This window comes from Peromyscus maniculatus, chromosome X (genome assembly GCF_049852395.1).
Source record: "Peromyscus maniculatus bairdii isolate BWxNUB_F1_BW_parent chromosome X, HU_Pman_BW_mat_3.1, whole genome shotgun sequence".
NCBI classification, from domain to species: domain Eukaryota; kingdom Metazoa; phylum Chordata; class Mammalia; order Rodentia; family Cricetidae; genus Peromyscus; species Peromyscus maniculatus.
This window is the reverse complement of record NC_134875.1, coordinates 144,105,434-144,112,519: the sequence shown is the minus strand read 5'-3', so window position 1 is coordinate 144,112,519 and position 7,086 is coordinate 144,105,434. Positions and strand designations below refer to the sequence as shown.

The 7,086-nt window shown below is 37.3% G+C and overlaps 1 pseudogene; it reads right to left on the bottom strand.

The window, feature by feature from the left end:
- Positions 1 to 1,623: 1,623 nt before the first annotated feature.
- LOC143270889 (ubiquitin-conjugating enzyme E2 variant 2-like) lies at positions 1,624 to 2,425 on the bottom strand (annotated as a pseudogene).
- Positions 2,426 to 7,086: the final 4,661 nt, after the last annotated feature.

The window sequence follows — 7,086 nt, the reverse complement described above, 5'->3', positions numbered from 1 at the left end:
TAGATGAGGCTAGCCCAGAACACACAGAGATCTACCTGCCTCTAACTTCAGAGTGCTGGGACTAAAGGTGTGCGTGACCAAGCTTCAGTCCCCCTTTTGATTCTTACTATATGCACAAGGGTACAAAACACAGGGTCCACATCTGGGGTTGGTGTCCAAAGTACAACTTCATATGAAATCAGAACCCTCTAAGAACTGTAGCCTAGGGAAAGAGTAGGCCAGAGAAACAGTGTGATAGTGGCAAAAATAGAAAACGAGTCTTGTTTGTCTCAGTTTTCCCTTGAAGTGGAAGGATGAAGAAACCCCTACATATTTATAAATATAAGCTTGTCCTTAGGTGTATTTGGAATTCCTAATTTTCTCACTCATTATCTTAGTTCATTTACATTTCTATAGCAAATTATCTGATACTGGGGAATTTATAAACAAGAGAAATTTCTTTATCACAGTTTACAAGCCTAGGAAGCTCAAGATCAAAACACTCAGCAATTTAGTGTCTGCTATCTGCTTCCAAGATGGCATCTTACTGTGTTTTTGAGAGGGTGAATGTTGTGTTCTTATATGGTGGAAGGGATAAAAAGTATTTACTTACTTTTTTTTTGAGATCGCTTGTCATGTATCCCAGGCTAGCCTCAAACTCCCTATGTAATTGAGTCAGTCCTTGACTTTCTGAGCCTCCTCCCTTTTCATCCAAATGCTGAGATTACAGGCATGTGCCACTGCATATAGCTCTCAATCCCTTTTATAGGGCAGCAAACTATTTATTTAGTTGCTGCAATTGAATCCAGGGCCTCAACAATGATAAGCACACATTGTACCACTGCACTTAGCCTGTACTACTTCACTTATCTTGACAAGGCCCTCATGGCCTAAACATCACCTCTATTTCTTCATTGCTTTAGGGCTAAATTTCAAATGAATTTTGGAGAGACATACACATTCAAACCATAGCACCTATGAAATTCAAGAGATAGATGTCCTGGGTTCATGTTCATAACACTTCATCATAGTGATTTATTATACATGAATACACACACACACACACACACACACACACACACACACACACACACACACACACACACACGTGAGATTTTCTTTGAAAGAATTTGACCACAAAAAACTCCAGGAAAAATGTACCTTCTTGGATTTCTCATGTAGATAAGTCAAATTCAAGCTATAAAATGATATATTTTAAGAGTTGTTTCAAACTTATTTTTATTGATTTATTCAACAGGCCTAAAAGCACATCAGAAACATGCCATAAAAAACCTTTTCTTTTCTTTCCCCCTGAGGACACATTCCATATTTTATTTACATTTCAAGACTAACTTTAATCTCAAAATCACATATCCATACACCTCTTTTTTTTGTTGACTTCACTTTAAAACTTCTAACCATGTTTTATTAAACAAAGACTGTATACAAATATTTATCATGTCTGTTACATGTAACAAATGGGAACAGCTTTTAGCAGAGATTCATCAATACCCCCGCACGTCTTTTTGTTATAAAACAATCCTGAAACTATTTTCGATGCTATAGCAGGCAGCACCCACACCCGCACCGCTTCAAGAGTGAGCACAATTGTGACTACTCATTACTTTAAACAGTTCACTGTGGTCTAGGGACGATGGATAAAGCATGCCAGTTCTGTTCTCCTTCTTGAGACAAAGGTTTTCACTGCCATCTGACACTCCTTTGTCATGCTTTTGTCTTGAAAACCTGAATTCAATTTTGAATACTTCAGGCTCATGTTTAAATGACAGTGCTTTAAGAAGAGAAAGAAAAATTGTTCTGCACTTCTCTTGTTATCTGAAAACATAATAGGTATACATATATTAAATATATTCTTACAACTGTCCAGGTCATATTTACCAGCTGGAATTCTTTTACTTAATGTGTGGGTATTTTGCATGGTGATATTTAATCAAGATATTAACATGAGTAGAAGGTTGTTGATTTAAGACATGTTTGAGATCCACTAAAGTCAGTTGTTGTATGTCTGTCCTTCTGGTGGCTGTGGAAGCTTCATATTTTCTTTGGACATCATTAGACATCTTAGCTCTTGGAGTACAACTTTAATGCTATAGGAATTGTGCCATTTTGCTAAAACTGGTATGCTCCACGCATCCACCATTCCACTAGAATTATTGATTCCATTCATATTAATTTTTGTTACAAATCTAACTGATGGAGGAGCTTCTGGGTATTTAGATCCACATTCTACTTTCAAGGTATATATTTTTTTTTCATAGTTTGTCCTTGGTGGCCCAATAATCATGCCTGTCCACCTTGTAAGTGTCATGTCTTCATCGTCTTCAAGGCCCCAGCTACCCGTACCATCACCTACTCCTTTCTGTCCTTCAAGTTCTTCCAACAAGTGAAAATTTCAAGGAACTTTAACTCCTGTGGAAATTGCCATCTTCTCCTGCTACCAGATGCAGCCGCCGCCAAAAAACCTTTTCCAATTACATTCCATAGGCACACAATCCTCTTTCCGTGGGTGATTAGATTTATTGCTTAGTTAATATGGTGAAAGAAACACATACTCCATAATTACAATGTGACAAAGGAATAGAAAAAATACATGAAAACGTAATGAAAATAACCAAATAAACTTGAAAAAAAGTCCAAAAATAACACATTTAGAAGTGAAAATATAACACTTAAAGTGAAGAACTGCAAGGATACATTACTAATATAATAAAAACATAAAACATATCCTCCTAGTGAAACTTCAGAATAGCAGACCATGGAGCACTGTAAAATTTCAAAAACTTGCTGGACATGGTATCATATACTGTAATCCTAGCATCCAGGAAGCTGAGACAGAAGTATTGTTACGAGTTTGAGGGCATAGTGTAAGAAAATGTTTTTTCTATCGAAGTTAACTAGCCAACCAAGGACCCATAGCCCACTGATCTTCCCCACCTTGTCAAAATTTTATGCAAATCTTTTAACTTCCCAGACCTGGTAAAAGTTTTGGAATCTGGTAGCAAGACAAATTGTTTTTAGACCTGGCCTTAGGAAGTGAGGCCAGTGGCCTCAGTTTTATTTATGAAGAAAATTGATATATAAGAAAATAAATGATAAATAACATGCACGTTAGGATATGTCCAATTGGACTTAGAGTAGTCTAAATTTCTTATACTGTTGATGAAGAAAAGGTAATAAATAACATTAGATATTTTTCTGTTTAAATAAGGATTGAATTTCGAGTCTTGTACATGCTAGGCAAGTGTTCAGCCACTGAATTACACCCCAGCCCATACAATTATTTTTTAAGGGCCAGTGAGATAGGTCAGCAGACAAAGGCACTTCCTGCTAAGACTGAGGACATGAGTTCAATCCATAAGACCCAGAAGGTGTAGGGAAGGAACTGATACTCACAAGTGGTACTCTGACAACTACAGTAAAATGTGCCCCCTAGATGAAGAAATATAATAATTAAAAAATTCTATTTTAAGCTCAATATGTATATATGTCATGATTCTGAGTTACTTCCTCATTGTAGAAATAGTATGCATGATACCAGAACAAAGGAGAAAAAAATATACTTAACCCTGAAATAGGCAAGAAAGGACAATAAAGAAGCACGTGTCCATGTGAGAAAATGAGAATGCATAAAATAAGAGAGCAAAATTCCCAATGCTCCATTGATCAATTAAGTGTCAGAAATTGTGAAACGAAGAAAACAAAATCCAAGTTTGTGCTGTGCACCAGTGATGTACAGTGTCTCTCAGAAAGATTGAAGATGAAAGCTTAGGAAAAGAGATTTTGATTCCAAGTGTTAGCTAATAGAAATGTTGTGCAGTTACAGTAATGTAAGGCAAAAATAGATTATATGAGGTGACAGAGATAGGTTCGCCATTAAATCTGTCTTTTATGTAGAGCAAGGGGTGTGTGTGTCTGACCTCTCAAGAATTAAATTTCCAAATGTCCTTCAATGACTCATGTTAATGGCTTGATCCTCAGCCTGTGGTGCTTTTTTTCTGGAGGGGTAGAACTTTTAGGTCAGTGGAGGGAAGAGGAGAGAGGAGGAGAGGAGAGGAAGAAAGAAAGAGAAGAAAAAAGGAAAGAAGGAAGGATAAATAAGTAAGTAAGTAAATAAATAAATACATAGTGAGTCTTGGCCTGGGGATATGGCTCAGTTGGCAGAGCATATACCTGGCATGCCCTGGGTTCAGGGCTCAGTCCCCGCCACCACATAAATTGGTAATGGTGGCACAAGCTTGTAATCCCAGCTATCAGGAGGTGTAGGGAGGAGGTCTCAAGTTCAAGATCATTCTTGGCTACATAGTGAATTTGAGGTCAGCTTGGGCTACAGTAGGACTCTACCCCACTCTCCAGCAAAGGAAATAAATAAAAATGAAAGCAATAACCCAAGTACAATGTTTGTCTTCATTGCAATCTATCCTTAGGAAATTGTTTAGGACATTCAAGATCCAAACTGTGGCATCTTGCAAAATGGGAAATAATATAAAATATAAAATACATTATTGAGTAAAAATTGGACCCCCAAACCTGGCATCAACACGATCTTTAAAATGACTTCCGAGGCAGTAAAATTTTGTAGGGCTGTGTTTCCTTTCTTTAGAAAGCCCGGTACCTTTTAAACTTAAGGGACCCTACAGAATTGTCCCCATAGATGTAATTTTTAGGTTGTTTAGTAATTGCTGCTGATTTTACATTTTCTCCTGTGATTATTGTTGTCTTGGTGATTAGCAATCTTTTACACTGTCAGCTGGATTTTGTGTGTTTTCTTTTTCCATCCTACAGGGCAATTATAACTCATCTTTGGAAGGATAATAAGGGTGGAAACCAGGGCAGTGAGAAGGGACACGATTCTTTTCTATAGTTTAATTCCTTTTCATTTTGTTGGCTAGCTGTATCTTTCATAAATAGGTTGGAGAAAATTAAAGTCTTAAGGTGTAATGTATTTCTCTGGCACATTCTATTTACCAAGCTAAAATATGCTATTTAGATGGTGCACATTCATTGACAATAATTGAGATCAGGTTCTATAATAGAAAATTCTATTCACAATTGAATAAATGTACACATTGTATTTTCATTTTTAAGAGAGAAACTATTTTAAAATACACCATTAAAAGCAGAATTGTTTAAAAATGAAATGACATTACCTGTCTTCTTATCTAAATAAGCAAAATTTAATTTCATAGTGCTAACATTATTATACTTTTGCAGTGGCAATAATAATAGTGGACAAAGAGCTGAGTTTTTCAACTCACTTTCTCTTGCCTCCTCCCTTTTTCTTTCTTTTGAAAATTTCTGTGCTTTTGAGACAGTCTCATGTAGCTCAGGCTTGGCCTCAAACTCATTACGTAGCCAAGGATAATCTTGCATCCTGCCTCTACTTCCCAAATGCTAGGATTATAGGAATGTACCACCATGGTCCATTTATATGGAGTTGGTGATGGAAACCAGGGCTTCCTGTATACTAGGCAGACACTTTACAAATGGAGCTACATCCCCAGTCCTAAAGTAAATCTAGCTAACATTGTTATGTATGTGTACACTATGCTAGGAATTGAACCTAGGGCCTTACATGTTCTAGGTACATGTTTAGCCATTGAGCCATATCCCCAGCTACAAGTTTCTTAGTGAAAACTGTGACATAGGTAATTTTTCTGTGTAGCATTAGCAGGCCTTTAGTTTGCAAACCATAATGCCTGTTTCTTTTGTCTTTTTTAAACATTTATTTTTAATTATGCATACGAGTGTATGTCTGTGTGAGTGTATGCCATCTGTGTTTGGATGGTAGTAGAGACCAGAAAAGGGTATCAAATCCCCTGGAGCCAGAGTTCAGAGTTACAGGCCATTTTGAGCTACCCATCATGGGTGCTGGGAACCAAACTCAGGTTCTCTGCAAGAGTAGTATGCATTCTTAACTACTGAACCATCTTTCCAGTCCTTATCCAACTTTTTAGGAGAAAGTGTGACATAAGGTAATTTCTGTGTAGTTGTCAGGTATAAGCCTCCATGGATACACCTTCTTTCTAGGTCAGTTCCATTTAAAAGTCATACTGGCATTGGAGTATAGACAGTTTGTAATACTATCATCTTGTCTCAGTCTCTCTAGGTTGCTCTGAACAAGTACAAGTCTCCAGTCAACTGATTTCTGGGTGTGATTGATCCTACTATCAATGTTTCCTTGCATAATGTCTGTTGGTCAGGAAATAAGTACACTGATAATGAGTAATGTTTACTTATGGTCAATGTTTATGAATGAACTTAACCAAAAGGGTTATATAATATAGTTGAATTAAATCAATTGTTGCCTATTCTAAGGCAGAGTTAGAACCTCAAAATTAGTACAATTGCAATTAATTAATTAGGAATTTTGAGACTGTGTCTCATATTATAGCCCAGGCTGGCCTGGAACACATGGCAGTCTATTTGCCTTAACCTTTCAAGTGCTGGGTATAGTAAGTGTGAGCCATCATGGCTGGCTTTATGTTGTTTTTTTATTTCTATTTTAAAATAGTTTGAATTTACAGATGAGTGTCAGTTAGAAAATTTAATACAAGGGGGTTGGGGAGACGATTCAATGAATAAAGCACTTTCTGTACAAGTATGAGGACCTGAGTTTGGACCCCGGCACCCATGTAAGGCTGGATGTGATAGTGAATGCCATATCAATCCCAACACTCCAATGGCAGGATGGGATGCAGACACAGGGGAATGCATAGAAGCCCCTGGGCTAGCCATCCTGGTATAAACAGTAGCAAATAATAAGAGACCCTGGCTCACATAAGGCAGAAGGTGAAGACTGACACTTGAGGTTGTCCTCTTGTTCCTACATGTCTGCACACACACACACACACACACACACACACACACACACACACACACACACACACACACTTTAAAAAAAGATGTAGAAAATATAGTATAAGATCTTATGTAAATCATTACCCAGGTTTACCAGTTAGTAACATTTTACTTATAGTTCTTTTTAAAATGATCTCTAAAGCAGTAAAGCCCTCTCTCCTCTCCTCCCCTCCTCTCCTCTTTTCTTGTCTCTTCCTCTTTCTTCTCATCCTTTCCCCTCCCTTCTAT